The following is a 23,463-nucleotide window of genomic DNA, read 5'->3' as shown; positions in this document are numbered from 1 at the left end:
TCGGAAGCAAAACTCCACCCAATCGGAGTCTCCGTTGTTTTACAGGTACAGGCGCACAAATCCAGTCCCGAAATTATAACTCTCCCTCAGGACATCAAAAAACCCCGAAACAGGCGGGTCTTGCGCGGGTTTCTCTTCCGCATAGCGTTGGGCGCTACGAAACCCAACAGCGGTATCAGAGCCGCGCTCATTTTAATTATTGTAACTAATAATTAATTGATGTGATTTAAAATGGATTTAAATTCTGGTTTTGCTTTCTAATTAGATTAGAAGCTCGTTTTAATTAGTTTTTAATCTCGCATTTTACTAATTTTGGCCAACGAACCTAGATTTCGACTCAAAAAGAGTGATTTTTGGGTGGAATTTATGTTTTAAATCGTTTTTTGGCCCTCTTTGAAAGCTGTCCAGAAGCCAAAATTCACCCAAAAACATGTTTTTAGAGGAGTTTTTCGTTTTTGACGAAAAAATTTAAATCTTTAAACCTTGATTATTTATGGCATGTTAAAGGTATATTAAATGTATGGCTGCATCACTAATCTACTGCAATTATAAACCTTATTAAGCATGTTTATGAAGTCATAATTGGTGCTTAATTTGGTGAGTTCATTTTTCACATAAACTCTATATTTTCACATTTTTGCAAATAAATTGCTTAAAGTGTGAATGTTTATGGTGAACTTGTAATTTTGAAGTCCCTAATATGTTAAAGATTCAATCTTTAATTGTTTATTTGGTTGGAACTTTAATTTCTAAATTCCATGTTGAACTAATTTTTGGATTTAATCATTTTTTAGTTGACAAAAGTCCTAAAAATTCAAAACTTATGATTGAAATTTAATTAATCTTCATATTGGAAGATGTAATTTTTAAATTATACACAAGTTAGTGTTGGAAATTTTTCATTAGTTGAATTGGTTTATTTTTCCAACCTCTTTAATTTTGTCGAATCTCATTATTAATTTATGTATGGTTAAATTAGTTATGAGTATAGCCCTTCAATTTTGTAGCATCAAGATGGACCTAAATTGATTTAAAGAATGGTTCTGGAATAATTTAGGCTTGTGCACTATTAAAATTGAATTTAATTAAGTTGGACTTATTTATTTTCATTTTTCTCTAAATTGATTCAAAAAAAAATTTAGAATTAATTTTTATCACATAAATCAGGAATTAAGATCCCAAGACAAGTGCACGCAAATCGAGGTAAAACCTCCCAAAACGCACCCTTAGGCTAGTCGGGCTTCTCAAGCAGCCCACTTGTGGCTGCCAAGGTGCGTGTTGGGGCTGTCTTGCCTCGTAGATGCGCTAATGTGTGGCAGGCTGGGTGCACACTATGTGCGTGCTTGATGCGTGTGCTATGTGGCTGCTAGAAGGTGCTCGCAAGTGCTGCTGGGCAGCAAGGTATGCAAGCCCCAGCAAGCCCAACCACACGCTACCAGCGCCAGCATGCATGCGTAGCATGCTGCGATGCTGCTGGTGCCAGCATGCGTAGCGTGCTCTGCTAAGCAGGCATGCCAGCACGCACAACCACGGCCCTAGGTGCCTAGCAAGCCTAGCCCCATGGCTTTGATGCTAGGCACTTGGGTATGTGGTGGGCTATCATTTTGCATAATTGGGTCGTTTTAATTATTTATTTAATTATTTTAACTGGCTATGCCTCGATTCCTCCGGCACTTGCAAAATAATTTGGCAAAATATGGGTTTACCGGCTTGTTTAATTGGATTAATTAAGCTAGATGCGGAATTTAGTGGGAGATTCGTTAATTACTTGAACTAATTGCGTCTTAATCACATAAAATGTAAAATAACTTTGACTAGTTTTAATTAGGCGCGTTAATCGGATTAACCACCTAAGTTAGTTACTAGTTTGCGCGTGTTATGCATTGTTACTTGTTTCGTTGTAAAATGCATGAGCCATTCACAAATAGTGAATGGATGAATGGAATGTATATTGCTACACAGGTTCTGTGAAAATGGCAACTAGTGGGGCCCGATTAGGATAGTAAATACGGATTGCGATCCGTTATGTATTTTTGTAAATCTAAATACGGTCTGCGTACCGTTTCATATTTTGTACCTTAATATTTAGATTAATCCTAGTCATAGTAACTAGTAATTGCATATTTGGCAGAGATGTCTCAAAGACGGCATTTCTAAGAAGACGAGCCAAGAGAATGCATCGAAGACCCTTGAAGATTTGAAGACTCAAGGGGTCATGCTAGTTGCCAAATGCATCTTTTACTTATGTTTTCTATATATAATTGTGTTTATATATGATTAAATGGTATGATAGATGCATGTTTAGGATTTCAAATGTTGCGATGATTAATTAAGTTCACTTAAATCAACCAACATAGAAACCCTAGGTCCCTATAATATTGAGCCAAATTTGTTATTCCAAGAACAACTCTTACCGAACTAATGCACGTAGTGATGAGCTACGCCAAAGCGAGGCATCACTACTTCTCTAGGAACGTAGGGTATACTAGGTATACAAGTTAGTCTTAGTTAAGCTCAACAATATCAGTAAGGAGTCCTTAGATGTCATGTCAATGGAGATAAAATGTCAAGGAAGCATTAGATGTAACATTTTATCAAACCAAGAGTAGCTTATAGCTATTAGCAATTGGATTGCTTACCCTAAAATATTAAGTGCTATGACAAGCCAAAGTATGCTTAATCACTTTTTGATTTTTAAGATCTTGGAATCATTTTATTCTCGCCAAAAAGGGACTAATATTAATGAGTGGATAAAACACTCAATAAGATTGAAAATTTGCATGAACGCTTTAAATTTAAAACTTATTGGTTTTATGAATGGTTTTTCATTTCAAATTCTTTCAATTGTAGAAACATGTCTGCAAAAAACTCAAACAACCAGTTTTCATTACGCTCAATTCTCGACAAGGAGAAGTTGAGTGGGCCAAATTTTCTTGATTGGCAAAGAAACTTGTGTATTGTTCTTATGCAAGAGCAAAAGGAATACGTCCTTGATGAGAAAATGCCCGACACTCCCAATGGGGAGGTCACTCAGGCTACATTTAACCGATGGCAAAATGTCAATCGGGATGTCAAGTGCATCATGTTGGCCGCTATGTCACCGGACCTTCAAAAGACTTTCTTTGAAAAGGAGACGACTTTTGAGATCATTTCAGAACTTCAGAATATGTTCCAAGAGCAGGCCCGAACTGAAAGGTTCGAAACCCACAGGCAGATCCTTGAGAGCAAGCTCAAGAAAGGAGAGTCAGTCAGCCCACATGTTCTTAAAATGATTGGATTATTTGAGAACAAGGAAAGGCTTGATGCTGGGTATTCAACCGAGATGGCAATGACATCATTCTCCATTCGCTGCACAAAGGCTATGATCAGTTCAAGATAAACTATAATATGCACAACATGGAGAAAACCCTCACCGAGTTTCATGGTATGTTGAAGCAAGCCGAGCAAACCCTCAAGGATGAGGGGAAGCATGACATGCTCATGGTGAGAAAGAGCAAGCCATTTAAGCACTCAGGCAAGAAGAGAAGCTTTAAAGGGAAAAAGAAGAAGAATTTTCCGCATAAGTCAAGTGCTGCTAAGAGCTGTAAGGACAAGGAGGTAGCCTCTTCTAAATCCGATTCTAAATGTTTCTATTGCAAGAAGAAAGGGCATTGGAAGCGGGATTGCCTCAAATTCAAGGAAGATAAGAAGAACGGCACCGTTGCTTCTATATCAGGAACTTCGCTAGCAAAACATCGTGGGTATTAGATACCAGATGTGGCTCACACCTTTGTTCCAATGCTCAGGGACTAAGGATAAATAGGAGGCTAGAGAAGGGAGAGGTCGAGCTTCGGGTCGGCAATGGAGCAAGGATGTCTGTCGTATCCGTCGGAACTCTCAGGTTTTCTTTGCACTCTGGGCTTGTTTTAGAACTTGATAATTGTTATCATGTTCCAAGAGTTACCAAAAACATTATATATTTCGGCGTTGGACGCCAAGGGATTTGAATTTAGAATAAAAGACAATAGTTGTTCGTTTATTTCGATAATGTTTTATATGGTAAGGCATATTCAGAAAATGGTCTTTATGTACTTTCTCTAGACAAACAAGTTTATAACATTAAAGATACCGCCAAAAGAGCTAAGACCATCGAGTCGAACCAAACCTAATTTTGGCATTGTCGTCTTAGTCACATTAACATTAAACGCATCAGGAAACTTCTTCATGAAAGTGTTCTTGACTCATTCGACTTGGAGTCGCTCGAAAATTGTGAAGGATGTCTGTTAAGCAAGATGATAAAGCAACCATTCTCCAAGTTGGGAGAAAGGGCTAGTGACTTATTGGGTCTAATACATATGGACGTATGTGGACCAATGAGTACACCTATAAGGAAAGGTTATCGATATTTCATTACCTTCACCGACGACTATAGTAGATATGACTATGTCTGCCTTATGTCGAACAAATCTAAATCTTTTGAGAAATTCAAAGAGTTTCAAACTGAAGTTGAAAATCAGCTTGGCAAGAAAATCAAAGCACTTTGATCGGATCGAGGTGGCGAGTACTTGAGCCACAAATTCGACGATCACTTGAAAGAAAATGGTATTCTTTCAGAGTTGACACCTCCCGTAACTCCATAATGGAACGGAGTGTCCGAAAGGAGGAATCGAACCTTGTTAGACATGGTCCGATCTATAATGGGTCTTAGTGAACTTCCTATCTAGGGACACGCAATTCTAACCGCAACACTAACTCTAAATCGTGCTCCGTCAAAAACTGTCGAAAAGACTCCATATGAATTATGGACGAAGAAACCTCCACGGTTGTCTTTTCTTAAGATTTAGGGTTGCGAAACATATGTGAAGTGATTAATTTCTGACAAACTTCACCCAAAATCTAACAAGTGTTTCTTTGTGGGATACCCAAAAGAAACCATTGGGTATTACTTCTATAGCAAATCCGAAAACAAAGTGTTTGTTGCCCGTGATGGTGTCTTTTTGGAGAAGGAACACCTTTCCAAAATGACAAGTGGGAGGAAAATCGAACTCGATGAAGTTCGAGAGGACGAGCAACAAGGTCAACCTGACAAAACTGACAATCAAAGTGCTTTAGAAGCAGCTGTTGACATTGGTCAAAGTCAAACCGACAATGCAAATGCTCAACCTATTACCCTACGTAGGTCGCAACGACCAATATCTCAACCAGACAGAGACCTCGGTATTGTCTTAACCGAAGATTAAGACATCCTAGCTATGGATAGTGATGAGCCAGCGATATACAAAAAAGCTATGACGAGCCCCAACTCTGCAAAATGGCAAGAGACCATGAAATCCGAGATGGACTCCATGTTTGATAATCAAGTCTAGGACTTAGTTGATTTGCCCGAAGGTTACAAACCTATCGGTTGCAAATGGAATTTCAGGTTGAAAATCGACAAAGATGGAAATGTATCTATATACAAAGCTAGATTAGTGGCAAAAGGTTACAGGAAAGTTTAAGAAGTCCATTTATGGACTAAAGCAGGCAAGCAGAAGTTGGAATCTGCGATTCGATGAAGCCATTAGCAAGTTTGGTTTTATCAAGAATCCAGATGAGTCTTGTGTTTACAAGATGGTCAGTGGGAGTGACATCGCATTCCTCGTCTTATATGTCGATGACATGCACTAAACTTTTAAAGTCCGTAAAGGGCTGGCTGGGAAAGTGCTTTTTAATGAAGGACTTGGGAGAGGCACTGTACATATTGGGCATCAAGATCTATAGGTATAGGTCTAAAAGGATGATTGGATTAAGCCAAAGTACATATATTGATAAGGTACTGGCACAATTCAACATGGAAGGTCTAAGAGAGGGCACCTACCCATGTCACATGGCATAAGTCTCAGAAAAAAGCAGTGTCCACAGACACCTGATGAGCGAGAGAGGATGAGTCAGATTCCATATGCTTCGCTTATTGGATCAATCATGTATGCCATGATATGTACTGGGCCAGATGTACATTATACCTTGAGTGCTACGAGTCGATACCAATTAGACCTAGGAGAGGCGCATTGGACTACGACCAAGAATATCCTAAAGTACTTGAAAAGGAACAAGGATAAGTTCCTGGTCTATGGTGGTAGTAATGATTTGGTTGTTGAAGGTTATACTGACACGAGCTTCCAGACTGACAGAGATGACTCCAAGTCGCAGTCAGAATACATATTCTGCCTAAATGGAGGAGTGTTTAGTTGGAAGAGTGCTAGGCAAAGCACCACTGCGGATTCTACAACTAAAGCCGAAAACTTGGCAGATTCGTAAGTTCATTAGTGAGCTTGATGTTGTACCCTCCATCAAGGGTCCAATAGACCTTTATTGTGATAACAATGGAGCTATTGCTCAGACCAAGGAGCCAAGGGTACATCAAAAGGTCAAACATGTCAAGAAGCGATTTCACATGATAAGGGAATGGAAGTCCAAGCTAGGGTGAAATCAGAATTTGTAAGATTAGAACGGACGACAATGTAGCCGATCCATTGACTAAACCTTTGCCTCAAGTGAAGCACAACAAGAACATTGAGGCAATGGGAATCAAGCATGTTAGATATTGGCTTTGATTACTATGTATATGTGTTTTAATTAAACTTGATGTCTTAATGTAAAACACTATGTTGAACCATTCGATTTTTGAGCAATTAAATTTTCCGCAAATTTATTATTACTCCATTTCTATTTAATTGTGGTTTAGAATAAAATAATGAGTCCATTTGATTTCTGAGAATATTCAAAAATAGGGTATCAAGATCATGTCTTGGATAAAGAAACACCTGTTAAGTGAACATTGAATATTTCAATCGAAAATTATCCGTAATCAAGGTCATTTGAATGATGGACGATTAATGACCACTTGATATTAGTGTGTAGTATGATTTATAGCACCGTTTCTTGTGCTACGAGGACATGATTGTCATAAATCGTTTGCACAGGTACTAGTTTGGAACTGTACCGGATCGGCCTATGAGAGTACTTTAAGAGATTTATAACCGTCATAAGTACATTTCTCTTTATAGCTATCGAACCTTTTTCCTAGACCGTGATTATTGTAAGTTCTCTTATTTGAGTACTAGTCGTTTTGATGTTGTCAAACGTCTGCCGTAAATGATGATTATAACGGCAACACTCGGGCGACTAGGTCCTCTTAGTTAGGGAAGCTAACAATGCAAGACTGGGAATGTCCCCCCTATTAACAATAGGGAATATATCTATTGTTTACAAGGCCTCTCGAAGAGCGAGACTTTGAAAAACTGCATGGCCATGGTCAGATGGATTTTAGAAATCATCTACTTATTGACAGTCAAACTCGGAAATTGAGAAACACTTCTGGACGTAATAAAGATGACGAAGAATCTTACCTTATAGTTCATGACGAGACATTAAGCGACATAGGAAATGGGCTATACACTAAATGCACACTTGTCCGGAAGGATAAGTAGGAGATTGAAAGGAATGGTGTCCTTCCAACAAGTGTATTATTCCGATAGACGATTTGGAATAATTAGAAAGCTAATTCTTCAGTGAGGTCAAGTGATCGGAATGCCTAGGTGGAGGCCCCTTTCAATCAGTAATATTTATGTATAATTAATGTTACGGCTTAATCTTGACTGGACCCTTCGGGTCGCACCCCAACCGAATAACTGATCCGAGATAATGAATCAATCTGAAGGATTAGACGAGTCATTAGAGTATTACAAACAAAGTCGTCGGATGTCGAGCTTAGAGCGTCGAAACCGAGCGTCGCAAGTCGAGTCGAGTTTAGAATTCGACGAGACAGGAAATAAAGCAAGCGACAAGTACGAGCTAGGATGTAGCCTCGCATTGGCCTAGCCATGCGAGTGCTAAGCTAGCCTAAGCTACCAAGCACATCGCAAAGCATGCCGCATGCCTAGCATGCATTGCATGCTAGGCCAACCATGGTAGCGTGGCTGGTGCTGCTTTCCGCAAGCATGCTACAAGCTAGCGCATGCTAGCGTGCTAGTGTGTTGGGCAACGCACCCAGCCACAAGTATGAAATGCATAGCACTCGCACAGCAGCACGCTATGCGTGCTTGTGCTATGGGCTGTGCATGCGTGCTTGCTAGCGAGCAGCACCAAGCAGCAGCATCACAGTAGCATGCTATGCGTGCTGGGCTGTGTATGCGTGCTGGGCTGTGTATGCGTGCTTGCTAGCGTAGTAGCACTAAGCAGCAGCACGCACCAAGCAGCAGCATCGCATACGCTGGCTAGCTATGTGCTGTCTGGCTGCACATGTGCTGCGTGCTGGCTGGCTGGGCTGCCCAGCCTTGGTGCTAGGCGCCAGCTGGCAGCCTTGGCAGCCAAGGCAGGCTGCCAGCCAGCCAAGTGGCGTGGTCAAGCTTGGTCAAGGGAGGGACCATTTGCATGGTGTTTGGCTTGGGGAGCAAGGTGCTTTGGTCCCCCCCCCCCTCTTTGGTGGTCCTCACCTACCCTCTCCCTCCATGTGACACTTGGAGCTTGTTGATTGCCTTGCATTTTATATTGTTTTTTCATTAAAATAAAATTGAGGAAAAATGCAAATCTCCCACATTGATTGGAGAAGGGAGATCAAGTCTTCATTCCCTATAAATACCCAAGTTTTGGGTTTGGGAAAAATCACTTGAGTTGAATTCAATAAGGCATCTCATCATTAGTGAGAAAACCTTTAAGTTCGTAATACTCTAGTTTTGTTTGGTCAAGTCTCGACCAACCTTCGGGATTAAAACCGTTCGGGTCAGGTCGAGGGTGTGAGTCGTCGGAGGCCTACGCACTTGCGTGGCTCAAGCTTTGAAGTAAGAGCTCGTGAATTAAGCAAAACACGCGTCGAGGGTAAGAGTGTCTTTTCTCTTTCCCTCTCTTATATTGTTAATTATGTGATTGCATGTTTAGTTGGTTTAATTAGTGGGCGAGTTTCTCTTCCGCGTAGCGTTGGACGCTACGAAACCCAACAGATTGAAACATAAGAAATGCTAAGCATAGAGAACTATAGAACTCAATTCACCTTTCGTCCCAAACGATCTTACCGCGTTCTCCCTACTAGTTTCAAATCCACCTCTAGTGAGCATCTCAATGATTCCTCTAAGTAACTAGAAAAAAAGAGATTTTAGGGCTACTCGACATCTTGAATATACAAACCGCTCCATAAGCTTGACGTCCATCTCCCTCCACCGACTTGTGATTCAACCACAAAGGTCAAAAAGGTCTTTGAAGGGTTGTAACATATGGGCAAAATGGGTAAAGGTAGGCTAAAAATTTGAAAATTTTGGTGGTATACCTAATTGTTAAGCATAAGAATGGCCAATTCTCAACACCATAACCAAGTTATCACCAAAACTCAAACATAAATATCAACACCCCCAAGCTTATTCAAATCAAAATCATGAACATATACACAAAAAGCGTAGACACGTTTTTCTCCAAGCTTAAATGGAGCATTGTCCTCAATGCTCTGAACTAGGGAAATCATAACTACATCAATATATTTTTGTGCTTTTTATTTTCTTTTTCTCACTTTATTGCTTTGTCCTCGGCTCTTTTGACTATGGACAGCTTTTTCAACTTTACATTTGCTTTTATTCACAAACTTATACACAATACATATTTTTTATACAAAATGAGCTCATAACTTCAAATTATTGCACTTATAATCACCAAACAAACTCATCACCACTGGCTTCACAAAACCAAAGATGAAAAGAATAAAACATATGGTAAGAAGTCTAAAATTACGGCTAGAAAAGAAGGTATAAGGCTCAAATGGCTAACAAGGAGGTAAATGTAAACCCAAAACCAAAAATATAAAATCGAAACCTAGAAAAGCAAAAATAATTACCCCGAAAAGATGTCTTTGTCCTTCCTAAGTGGTTCGGTCGCGATCTCGGGAGATAAAAGTCAAATTCTAGATAAAGTAAGCGATAGTCAAGGATCCATGTGCCACACATGCAAAATAGGTAGAAGGCTAGAGAAATGAAACCTCACATGGTTGTAGCAAAAACTCACTATTGGCTTCAAATTTACTATAGGAAGCAACACCTTCTTACCACAAGCAAGTAGACTAGCGCTTCATGATCCTAAAGTTCTAAACTCACTACCTTAGCATACTCTATCCTAGAATCAACCAAGCGTATTCTCAAACCGTGCACACCGTTACCATTTAAGAAGAAAAGCATTCAACTATACAAGTCCAAAAGTATTATGTCCAAAGCAAGAACAAAACAAAACACATTGCAAATTTGTCATGAAACAAACAAAAATCTTTTTGTAGTTTTCAAATATAAGAAAACACATGGAAATGCATATACTCAAGTGCATGGCATAAAATGGACCAACATTCTACCCAAGCATAATAGAATACCCTCCCCCAAACTTGAATGAGACAATACACTCAAATCATAATCCATAGAACCTAAGGGAGGGGAAAAGAAAGGAATCAATCCAACAAACCAACACATGTCCACCAACCTAGCGACAAAAAGTTAAAAAGAAGGAAAAAGAAGGATATTAGCGAATTTGAGAAAAAAAAAATTGCAAAAGCATTCAAAAAGACCCGAAATATCTACATATAAGCCACAATCTCCAAAATTATGTCTTGAAATCCACATGCTAGGAAAGAAGGGGTAGATCTTCCTTAATTCTTAACCCAAGCAAATTCACAAGAGTATATCGAGTTGTGTACCTAGCAAGAAACATAAACACGTCCATGAGACAAAAACTATACAAAAAGAAAAGAAAAAGAAAGCAGTAAAACACGGGTTACTTCCCAAGAAAGGTTTATTTAACGTCCAAGCGAGACCGCTCTAGGAAATAATAATTCAATGATCTCAAGAGCTTATCAAATGCACTACTAAACATTTCATATGATACCCGGTAGGCAAATGACGGAAGGAGGACGTGCAACAAGATTATTGCACGCAAATAAGGACATGCCAAAAGAAATCTTTTTGTGTGGCACAATCACCCAATTCCTCAATAATGGGAGGATGAGAAAGGGGAAGCTCATTAAAGAAGAGAGGATCCTCAATAGGCTCTATGAGATATGAAGGGATAGAGGTTGAATAGGGAGGAATAAGGTTAAAACTTAAAGATAAGGGGACATGAGGAAGGGGAGGAAAAGCAAAGGTCTCACAAAGCCTCACATCACTAATGAGGGCATGAAAATCAATCATGGAATCTTCAAAAGAACGCTCATGACTCACATCTCCCTCAAACAAAAACTCTCCAAAAGAAACAACCTCATCCTCCTTTCCCCCATAATAAATAACACTTCCCTCAACAATCTCAAAGCCTAAAGTCTCAAAACCATGCATGAAAGGATAAAGGTTTCTCTCAAACGCATTTTTCCCATGAAGCATTGCCAATGAACTCTCTCAAGAGGCTGTGGTTTTTCGTTACACCTTCAATGAACACATTAGTCATAACCTCAAAGGAGTCCAATTACTCATAGATAGAAAGGTCGCAAACATGCAAGGTAGACTCATCTTGATGGGGAAGGGGGTTAGGATCCACAAAATCAAGATTTTCTTCATTTTCAACTCCTCTACCATCATCCAAGGGACTCTCAATCTCTCTTAGTTGCTCAAAGTCGTCATCATCATCATCCTCATGAAATCCCTCATTCAATATGAAAGATGGCTCACTTACATCCTCACCAAAGGAAGCTCTCAAAGGGTGTGAATAAGGGGAAGGAAAGCGCTCAAGCTCAAAAGGGGAATAAAAAGGATCAAAATCCTCTTATCACAAGAAAATCTCCCCTCACCTTTACACCCTTAACCCATATCATCCTCAAAAGCACTCTCACACTCCAAGTGAGGTGCCTCGCATCCATTTCCAACAATCCTAGCACTCATCACTTGGGCAAGTCTCACTTCTCTCAACTTTTGTTCCTCTTGAAGCCCTTGGACTTGTTGGGTAAGATATTGTATTTGAGCAAGAATTTGGGCATCAATGTTAACCTCAATCACCATTAACATGCATATCATCAACATTAGAACAAACCTCATCACAATGAGCATAAGAGGGGAAGGGGTTAACATGCATATTTGGATCATCACAAGGCATATTAAAAGCATCAAGAGAATTCGTTCAAAAATTAAAAGAATCTTGACATTGAGAATCGAAACAAGAAACATAACATTCTCTATCATAAGAATCTCTAGCAAGTTATTTGAAGAAATTCCAAGCATCATGCATAGGCAAAAGATGGAATCTACCATTATACATATTCTCAACCATTCCCCTAGTATACTCATTCATGCCCCAATAAGGTACAAGCATCACTAAGAGAACAACCATGGAAACTAAGTAAACCATCAAGTCTTTCAAAGTAAGCATAGAAGGGTTCATCATAAAATTGAGGAAAAGATAAGCATGTCATTTTTTTTTTTACACAAAGAAAAGAAAAGCAAACAAAAATCAAAACTATCCACAAGAACCTAGCTAATCTAATCAACTCAAACAAATGAATGCCTTGGTCCTCGGCAACGTCGCCAAAAATTTGACCGGCGAATAATAGGTTGTGTCTAATATCCTAAATCAAATCAACAATTTATATTCCTAATTTAATTAGAGATGTTCACACTAGATAGTGGCAAGCTAGGGTCGAACCACAAGGAATAAGTATATTAATTTGAGCTAACTAAACTAGTAGGAAGGTTGTGAGATAGAGAGAGAAACAACTAAAACACTAGTTAAAGCAATTAATAAGATACTAGGGAAAGGGGAATCCAATTACATTAATGAATTCAATAACAAGTCTCAATTAGATGTTCATGATCTCAATTAGGAACGATCAACATACTCAACTCACTCCCGCGCAATTATGCATGCTAATTATCCTACTAAGCTAATTCACTCCCGCGCAACTAGCCTAGCAAAGGTATGGAAGAATCTAGACTCTCAATCAACTCACTTCCCCACAATTAATTGAAAGCACAATTAAGAACCTAGAATCAATTAGCTAAAAAGATTCTAATCAATATAAGCATCATCCAAACACAATAACCAAGAATCAATTGCATACTAATCACAATCAATCACTCAATTCATCAACATAACCTTCATCCATTTCCCTAGAACAAAATCGAAGCAAACATAATGATGAAAAACATGGAAAACAAGGTTAAACAAGAATTAAAGCAAGAATCAATCAAGTAAACTAATTATCTACTCTAATCAACAAAGAATTAAGCAAAAACAAGAATTAAACAAAGCAATAAAGGTGAGAGAAAGTTAGAAAAGCTCATTGAATAGATGAGAAGAGTATCCACAAAATTGCATCTTCAGACTCTTAAATCTCCATTGAAATCCCAAGCTTTCTCTCTCTAAAACTACTCCTAAGCTAGAGAGAGAAACTCCTAATCTAAGCCCAATCCTAATTAGAGGAGAGAGAATGTAAAAACTTGCTTTTATGAAGTCTAAAGAAGGTCGTCCTATTAATATTACAAAAAAACGAAGATAAAATGCGAAGGAAACCTAGAAACCCGCGCCCGCGGTGGCTAAGGGTCGCGTCCGCTGAGAGGCATCTCCGGGGAATTTACAAGAAGCTGGCCAAAACTGGAAACCTGCAGGGTCGCACCTGCAGAGGCTGAACTCGCGCCCGCGGTGGGCAAAACTAGGTTTCCATGCCACGGCGTCGGCTGCCACGACACGGCTGTCTGCCGAGCCACGGTGCTGAACTCCGCGACACGGTGCCCACTGCCGTGCCACGGTGGTTGCGCTGCTGCTTGTGCTTGCTTCGTTCTTTGCTCCTTTTGCTCTTGCTTGTTTCGTTGCTTCTTTTTAGCTTCAAGGCTACTTCTAATGTAATTTTTCGGCCTTCTCTCGGGTCATCAAAATCGAGGAACATGCCAAGTACCTAGACAAATTAAATATACTAAGTGAGAAAAAAGTGAACGATCACAAAGAAAAACACGCAAATCAAGCTAGAAATCGAGCAAAAGGCGCATTATTCACAACTAAGGACTAAAAACATAAAATAAGACAATATTAACTAAAACAAGACTAAACGTACTAGAAATAACAAAAAAAAACCAAAATAAACCTAAAACTAAGGGAGATTTACGTCACCAAGACTGGATCCTCTTTGCTTGTACATATAAGAAAACAGAAGCTCTGATTGTACAGAGTTCCGCCTCCGACAATTAAGTTAGTAAGAGTCGAATTTGAGTAAAATGCGGAAAGTAAAGTGAATCTTCTCGGATCCCGAGATCAGGTGATTTCTCTATTGTAAGAGAATTCTAAATGATGTAATAAATGAATGTGCTAAAAGGAATGGTGTCCTTCCAACAAGTGTATTATTCTGGTAGAGGGTTCAGAATTATTACAGAACTAATTCTTCAGTAAGGTCAAGTGATCAGATTGCCTAGGTGGAGGCCGCTTCCGATCAGTAATATCGAGGTACAATTGATATTACATCTTAATCTTAACTGAACCCTTCGGGTCGAACCCAATTGAACAACCGATCCGAGACGACGAATTAATCCGAAGGATTTAATGAGTCGACAGATTTTTACGAATACAGACGTCGAATATCGAGCCTAGAGCGTCGAGACCGAGCGTCGCAAAATCACAAGCGACAAGTACGAGCATAGTCGTAGCTAGGCTAAGCTAGCTTATCCCAAGCGCAGGCGCACCTTGTGTGTGTTAGGCGCACCATGGTGTGCTAGGCGTAGCATGATGCCTAGGCGCCATCGCAGCCCTAGCATCATGCCTAGGCGCTATCGCAGCCCTAGCACCACGCACAGCACCATCGCAGTACTAGGCACATGGGTGTGTGCGTGTGCGTGTGCACCATCGCCCAGCAGCCTCGCAATGCAGCACCGAGCAATCGCATAGCTGTGTGCTGGCGTGCGTGCCTTCGCATGGCAGCACCAAGCACAGCAAGCTAGCAAGCAGCACTAGCCTCGCTCAGTGCGTGTGCAGGTGCACCATCGCCCATCACCATGGCCAGCATGCGTGGCTCGCTAGCAGCACGCATGCTAGGCCTTGCGTGCGTGAGGGGCTGGCAGGCATGGCTATGCGTAGAGCCTGTGCGAGGGATGCTAGTGTGTGCGAGGCAATGCATGGGAGTGTTGGGCCAACACCAGCATGCTAGCACAGCCTAGCACTAGCACGCACCAGCGCCAAGCATCACCCAGCACCAGCACGCACTACCTGGCTGGGGATGCAAGGCTGCTGGCTGGTGCTAGCTGGTAGCGCTAGCTGGCACGCTAGCTGGCACGCTAGCTGGCAGCCAGCACAGCCTTCCTTGAGGCGGTTTATGTGTGGGTGTGGGGACCAAGCAAAGCCTTGGAGAGCAAGGCTATGGTCCCCCCCCCACCTAACCTTGGGCATCACTCATAAGCATATAATTATGCCACTTGTCGCATTGTGATTGATCTTAATTATATATTTAATTTGGAATTAAATAAATTATTGATTTTTACCAACTCTCCTACATTGGTGGGAGATTGGAAATCAAGGGTTCATTTCCCTATAAATACCAAAGGCTTGGGTATTGGGAAAAAAAACAACCTTGAGTGGAATTAAAAGGCAACTCTTGATTTGAGTAAACCTTGATTTGTAAAACTCATAGTTTTATTTGTTCGGGTCTCGACTAACTTTCGAGACTTAGGACGCTCGGGTCGGGTTCGAGGGTACGATCCCGTTGGAGACCTCGTATTTTCGGGGTTTAAGTAAGAGCTCATTGTTGAGCGAAGCACGCGTCAAAGGTATAATCTTTTATCCTTTCTTGTGTTTAATTATGTTTTGCTTGTTAATTGCATTTATTATGGGGGCGGGTCTTGGCGGGTTTCTTTCCGCGTAGTGTGGGTCACTACGAAACCCAATAGCGGTATCGGAGCCACGCTCATTTTAAGTTTTGCAATTATTAATTAATTAAGGTGTTTCAAAGTAAGAATTAATTTCTGGTTTTTCTTTTCTAATTAGATTAGAAGCTCGTTTTAATTAATTTTAAAACTCGTATTTTTTATCGATTTAGCTGTCGAACCCAGATTTTGGCTCAAAAATAGTGATTTTTGGGTGGAATCGACATTCTAATCCAGATTCATCTCTCTTTGAGATCTGTCCAGAAGCCAAATTCGAACTAGAAACCCAAGTTTTTGAGGTTTTTTTCGTTTTTCAACGAAATTTTAAATCTTTTTAAGCCTTGATTAATGCAAGCATTACAAGGTTAGATTAAATGCATTATTACATCCCTAATCTACTGCTATTTTAAATATCCTTAAGCATAATTATCATAATTATGGAGTTTTAATTAGTGCTTGAGTTGATATGCCTTTTCACATAAACTTGTTTTTTCACAAATTTTGCAAATTAATTGCATTAATGTGTGAATGTTTGATGTGAATGTGTAATTTAAGTTCCCAAGTATGTTAAAGTTCTAATCTTTAAAGGTTTAAATGATTGGAACTCTAACCCTAATTTTCATATTGAACAAAGTTTGGATTTTCATTTTGGTTGATTAAAATCCATAAAGTTCAAATACTTGTGAGTAAAATTTTGATTAATCTTCATATTGGAAGATGTAATCTTGTTATTTTACACAAGCATGAAAGTTGGAAAAATTTTATTATTAGATGGTTAATTTATTTTTCCAACTCCCATTTGTCAAATCCATTATTAATTTGCATATTGGCTAAATTAATTATGGACATAGCTCATTTAATTTTAAGCATAAAGAAAGACCTAAATTTGTTCAAAAAATAAATTTTTGGATGATTTAGGCTTGAGCACCATTAAAATTAAATTTATTTTAGTTAGACTTATTTTATTTTATTTTATTTTTCCTCAAATTGATTCTAAAATGTAATTTAGAATTAATTTTTGTCACACACAAATCGGAATTAAAATTCCAAGTAAAATGAACGCAAATCGATACAAAAACGCAAGCGTCACCAAGGCTAGCCGGGCTGCCTAACAGCCCACATGTAGGCTGCCTATGGTGCGCGCATGGCTAAGCATCAATGTTGCGTGGCTGTGTGGCGAAGGGTGCTAAAGTGCTGGGCTTGGGCAATGGCATTGGCTGCTGGCTGCTTAGAGCGCTGCTGGGCAGCGTGGTAGGTGCCAACATGCGTGATGCTGGGCAGCGTAGTGTGTTGTGCTTGGCGCAACATGCTAGCACCAAGCGCCAGCACAGCCCTTGATGCTGCTGGTGCTGTGTGGCGTAGGCTGCTGGCAAGCTTGTGCTGCTGCTGGGCAGCGAGGCAGCAAGCCCCAGCCAGCCAGCCCACTGCTGCCTAGCAGCCATGGTGCGCAATGCACCATGCTTGGGTGGGGCTATTTTGCTAAATTTTTGAGCTATGCAATTTTGCAAAAATTTTGCCGTTTTAAATTATTTATATAATTATTTTAACGAGGTTAGACCTCGATTTTTCCGGCTTTTGCAAAAAAAAATTATTTTGACAAATTATGGGTTATGCCGACTTAATTAATCGGATTAATTAAGTGTGTGGATGCGGAATTTAGTGGGAGCTTAGTTAATTATGTGAGCATTTTGTTTTTAGAAATAATGGATTAAACAACTTTGACTAGTTTTAATTAGGCGCGTTAATTGGATTAACCACCTAAGTTAGTTACTAGTTTTGCGTGTTTAATTGTGTATTTCGTAAAATGCATGGGCCATTCACAAATAGTGAATGGGTGAATGAAAAATTGTTTTCAAAACAGGTTATTGAAAATGGCAACTAGTGGGGCCCGACTAGGATTAAAAATACGGACTGCGTTCCGTTATGTTTTTTTGTAAATCTAAATACGGTCTGCGAACCGTTAAGTATTTTTGTACTTTAGATTAGTCTTAGTCGTTCTAACTAGTTATTTTATTTTGGCCAAGATGTCTCAAGACGGCGTTTCGATGAAGACGAGCCAAGATGAAGACCCATGGAAATTGAAGATTTCAAGGGGTCATGCTAGTTGCCAAATGCATCTATTTTATGCTTTATATATATTATTATTGTTATATATGAATGTTAGATGCAAGTCTAGGATTTCATATGTTGCGGCGATTAGTTAAGTTCACTTAAATCAAACCAACATAGAAACGCTAGGTCCCTTAATAATATTGAGCTAAAATTTGTCGTTCCAAGAACAACACTTACCGAACTAATGTGCGTATGTGATGGGCTACGCCAAAGCGAGGCATCACTACTTCCCTAGGAACGTAAGGTATACTAGGTATACAAGTTTTATTGGTTAAGCTCAACGATATCAGTAAGGAGTCCTTAGATGTCGTGGCAAAAGAGATAAAATGTCAAGAATGCATTAGATGCGACATTTTATCAAACCAAGAGTAGCTTGGAGCTATTAGCAATTGGATTGCTTACCTTAAGATATTTAATGATTAAGACAAGCCAAAGCATGCTTAACCATTTCTTGATCTTTGGGATCTCGGAATCATTTTATTCTCGCCCATAAATGAAAATTTATTAATGCGTGGATAAAATGCTCAATAAGATTGAAAATATGCATGAACGCTTTTTTCAACTTATTGATTTATGAATGGTTTTTCATTTCAAATTCTTTCAATTGTAAAATAATGTCTGCAAGTAACTCAAACAACAACCAATTCTCTTTACGCTCAATTCTCGACAAGGAGAAGTTGAGCGGGCCAAATTTTCTTGATTGGCAAAGAAATTTGCGCATTGTACTAATGCAAGAGCAAAAGGAATACGTCCTTGATGAGGAAATGCCCGACGCTCCCAATGAGGAGGTCACTCAGGCTGCCCTTAACCGATGGCAAAGTGCCAATCGGGATGTCAAATGCATCATGTTGGCCACTATGTCTCCGGATCTTCAAAAGACTTTCTTTGAAAAGGAGACGGCTTTTGAAATCATTTCTGAGCTTCAGAATATGTTTCAAGAGCTAGCCCGAACTGAAAGCTTCGAAACCCACAGGCAGATCCTTGAGAGCAAGCTCAAGAAAGGAGAGCCAGTCAGCCTACATGTCCTCAAAATGATTGGATTATTTGAGAACATGGAAAGGCTTGATGTTGGGTATTCAACCGAGATGACAATTGACATCATTCTCCACTCGCTTCACAAAGGCTATGATCAGTTCAAGATGAACTATAATATGCATAGCATGGAGAAAACCCTCACCAAGCTTCATGGTATGTTGAAGCAAGCCGAGCAAACCCTCAAAGATGAGGGAAAGCATGACATGCTCATGGTGAGGAAGGGCAAGCCATTCAAACGTCCGGACAAGAAGAAGAGATTTAAAGGGAAAAAGAGAAATTTTCCGCCTAAGTCAAACACTGTCAAGCGCAGCAAGGACAAGAAGGTAGCCTCTTCCAAGTCTGATTCCGAATGTTTCTACTGCAAGAAGAAGGGACATTGGAAACGGGACTGCCTCAAATTCAAGGAAGATAAGAAGAACGGCACCGTTGCTTCTTCATCAGGTATTTTTGTTATAGACTTAAACTTCGCTAGCAAAACATCATGGGTATTAGATACCGGATGTGGCTCACACCTTTGTTCCAATGCTCAGGAACTAAGGATAAATAGGAGGCTAGAGAAGGGAGAGGTCGAGCTTCAGGTCGGCAATGGAGCAAGAATGTCTGCCGTCTCCGTTGGAACTCTCAGTTTGTCATTGCCCTATGGGCTTATTTTAAAACTTGACAATTGTTATCATGTTCCTAGAATTACAAAAAACATTATTTCAATATCGGCGATGGACACCAAAGGTTTTGAATTTCGAATTAAGAACAATAGTTGTTCATTTTATTTCGATAATGTTTTTTATGGTAAAGCATATTCAGAAAATGGTCTTTATGTGCTTTCTCTTGACAAACAAGTCTAGCACAGCCTAGCACTAGCACGCACTAGCGCCAAGCATCGCCCAGCACCAGCACGCACTGCCTAGCTGGGGATGCAAGGCTGCTGGCTGGTGCTAGCTGGCAGCGCTAGCTGGCAGCCAGCACAGCCTTCCTTGAGGCGGTTTGTGTGTGGGTGTGGGGACCAAGCAAATCCTTGGGGAGCAAGGCTATGGTCCCTCCCACCTAACCTTGGGCATCACTCATAAGCATATAATTATGCCACTTGTCGCGTTGTAATTGATCTTAATTATTTAGTTAATTTGGAATTAAATAAATTATTGATTTTTACCAACTCTCCCACATTGGTGGGAGATTGGAAATCAAGGGTGCATTTCCCTATAAATACCAAAGGCTTGGGTATTTGGGAATACACAACCTTGAGTGGAATTAAAAGGCAACTCTTGATTTGAGTAAACCTTGATTCGTAAAACTCATAGTTTTATTTGTCCGGGTCTCGACTAACCTTCGAGACTTAGGACGCTCGGGTCGAGTTCGAGGATACGATCCCGTTGGAGACCTCATATTTTCGGGGTTCAAGTAAGAGCTCATTGTTGAGCGAAGCACGCGTCAATGGTATAATCTTTTATCCTTTCTTGTGTTTAATTATGTTTTGCTTGTTAATTGCATTTATTATGGGGTCGGGTCTTGGCGGGTTTCTTTCCGAGTAGTGTGGGTCACTACGAAACCCAACATGTGCCCCTAAAATGAGGTAAATGTCCCTATACATAGGATATTAGGAATCAGTGCCCTTGTCTTAGGTTATCAACTAAGGTATTTGGGTAACATGTGTCCCTTTTTGATTGAGCCACGTGATCTGGGTATTTATACACAAATCAAAAGTAGTTAATAACAATGTATAATGTCTCATATAGACATATATAGATAAACAAAATCAGGTCTCATTACTGTTAAATCAATAAGAGCCATATCCATGTTACTTATTGACAAGGATAAGAAAAAATTAAAACACAGGCAAATAATCTAAAGCCTCTTACTCTAAGCAGCATACACATACGAAGGAATGAGCATACACCAACACAAACTTTTGTAACCAAACCCACAAATAGGCAACCGAAGGACTGAGTCAGAGTGTGTGAGACTAAAAAAATATAATCAATGAGAACAAGAACATGATTATAGTCACAAAAAAAAAAAAAAAAAAGAAGTAAACAGAATAACTAAAGCAAAGAAGAAAGCATTAAGCTAGTTTAGTTCCATATTACATTGAAATAAATATGCTGGTCACATGAATTGAATTTACATGTTAAATCTTCTAATAAGCTCACATGACTTCTTAGAATATGCAGGTTTTGTAATTAAATGAAAATTTTGGGGGATGTACTTGACAGTTAAATATATAACCCAATAATATGCAATACAATCTTCTTTTGTTCAACTAGTTCAATTACCGTATATCAAATAGAGAAGACATAATTCTATAAATTAAATCTCAATTACCCAATTGTATAACAAAATGATTAAAATGTCTTGATTCTAACTTCGATTTTGCTAATACTAATTTAATTTTCAAATAAAATTACTCACATTCTAGATAATTTTCAATGATTCGGTAAATGCTCCCAAAACCTCAACCTTAACCTCATCCTCACCCGAGTGGCTCCTGCATTGAAAATTGGTAAAACATGCGATTAAATTAAATATTCTTAACAAGATAATCATGTATTTTAACATTTAACTAGGTTATACCCGTGCGATGCACGATTTGAATAAACCTTTCTTGTAATTTATGTTCTGTTGCATATACGAAGATTAGAATTAAATACAAAAGTAATTTAAATTACAGTTAAGGAAAGTAAAAAAAATTGAAACCGCGTTCAACACGAAACAAATTAGATATGTGAAACTATAATTTAGGAGAGAAACTTGGTTAATTGAATTTTATATAGGCACTATGCATTAAAGTAAAAAATATAGATAAAAAATAAATAAATAAATAAATAAAAATTAATTGATGACATATTGACATCACACGAAGAATTGGAGGGAAATTTTTTAATTTGAGAATGACACGTACGATAATTTTAGGGTTGATAATGTCAATATTTTGTTTTAGTAATAGTTAATAGATAGGTTAAATGCCTACCCACTAGTATAGTACTAAGGGCACCATCACATTCAGTGAAGCAAAAGAGAAAAAAAAATTAAAAAAAGTTCTAGTTTATAAATCTCAAGCACATATTTTGATTATTAATCTATACACAAATTGAATATCAACCACAAAATTTATCCTCAGAATTTGCTCTTGAAACAATTTTCTATTAGGCAGGCATAGATGATTATACACCCGGCCAGGACAAGTGCAAACAACCAAAGTTAAGAAAGGTTTAGGTTTTAGGCCGCCTCAACTCATTCAAAGCTGAACGAACCTCGGCTCTCAAGCTTGGGCTCGAATAGCCTCAAAAATTATCCACTAAGCTTTCATAATCGATAACGTACGCTTGAAAAATATGCTCGTAATGCAACTCAATAACAACCAAATTTGACACAATTATCAAAGTAGACTAGAAAATCACATCAATTTCTTCTGGCTCAAATAATAATATTTACGTAAATTACCCCCATCAACAATTATAACAAATTTGTCAAGAATCTACCTTAAATGAACCCTGAATTGACTATCCTAACAATTAAATTAACAATAGCGTAAAACTAAACTTTAGATTCTGCAAAAAAACAAAAAAAAAAAAAACAATTACCTCAAAAGCTGCTTCAATGGAGGAGAGAATCACTGGGAAATTTAGAGCATGACAGTATAATTCAATGGAGGAGAAAGTAGAGCAGTGTGAAAACTTATGGAATTAGGATTTTGTGGATTTAGATCTATAAAGTCGTGGAGGTTGGTTAATCAATTTTTTTTTTTTTTTCTTTTTTTGTGTTATGCTTTAGTGGACTGGTAAAAATGGGATGAGTGGTTAGATTAATAGCACATTATTGTAGCGTTTAATTAAAACGCTGTTGTATCGTACTTTTTTTACAGTATTTGTACATGAAATGCTGTTAAATTGCTTCCTTAAGTGGTTTACTGTTGCTATCCCAAATAATAACAGCATTTTTGTCAAAGTGCTATTATTTTGGTGTTGTTAAAAGCTCAATTTGTTGTAGTGATATTCAGAAAACGGTCTTTTATGTGCTTTCGTTAGACAAACAGGTTTGTAATGTTGACAATACCGTCAAAAGGGTTAAAACCGATGTGTCAAGTCCAGCCTACTTGTGGCATTTTCGTCTAGGCCATATAAACATCAAGCGCATCAAGAAATTTCTTAATCAAGACATTCTTGATTCATTTGGCGTGGAGTCATTTGAAAACTGCGAAGGATGTTTACTTGGTAAAATGATAAAGCAACCCTTATCCAAGTTAGGAGAAAGGGCAAGTGATTTATTGGGTCTCATACACACGGATGTATGTGGACCAATGAGCACGACTACAAGGAATGGTTATCGCTATTTCATCACTTTCACGGACGACTATAGTAGATATGGATATGTCTACCTAATGTCGCATAAGTCTGAATCTTTTGAGAGATTCAAAGAGTTTAATAGTGAAATGGAGAAACAACTCGGCAAGAAAATCAAAGCCCTTCGATCGGATCGAGGGGGTGAATATTTGAGCTATGAATTCGACGATCAT

General features: G+C 38.9%; 1 long non-coding RNA gene across 1 annotated transcript; it reads right to left on the bottom strand.

Moving 5' to 3' along the window:
* Positions 1-13,232: 13,232 nt before the first annotated feature.
* Positions 13,233-22,973, bottom strand: LOC110694827. The gene is made up of 3 exons (XR_002505946.1): positions 22,532-22,973; positions 21,360-21,435; positions 13,233-13,858 (listed from the first exon to the last, which is right to left on the bottom strand). It is a non-coding gene; the product is annotated as an uncharacterized LOC110694827 (long non-coding RNA).
* Between the last annotated feature and the right edge of the window lie 490 nt (positions 22,974-23,463).

Source organism: Chenopodium quinoa, unplaced genomic scaffold (genome assembly GCF_001683475.1).
Source record: "Chenopodium quinoa cultivar QQ74 unplaced genomic scaffold, ASM168347v1, whole genome shotgun sequence".
NCBI classification, from domain to species: domain Eukaryota; kingdom Viridiplantae; phylum Streptophyta; class Magnoliopsida; order Caryophyllales; family Amaranthaceae; genus Chenopodium; species Chenopodium quinoa.
Note: the sequence above shows the minus strand (reverse complement) of the source record. Positions and strands in the feature narration are given on the sequence as shown.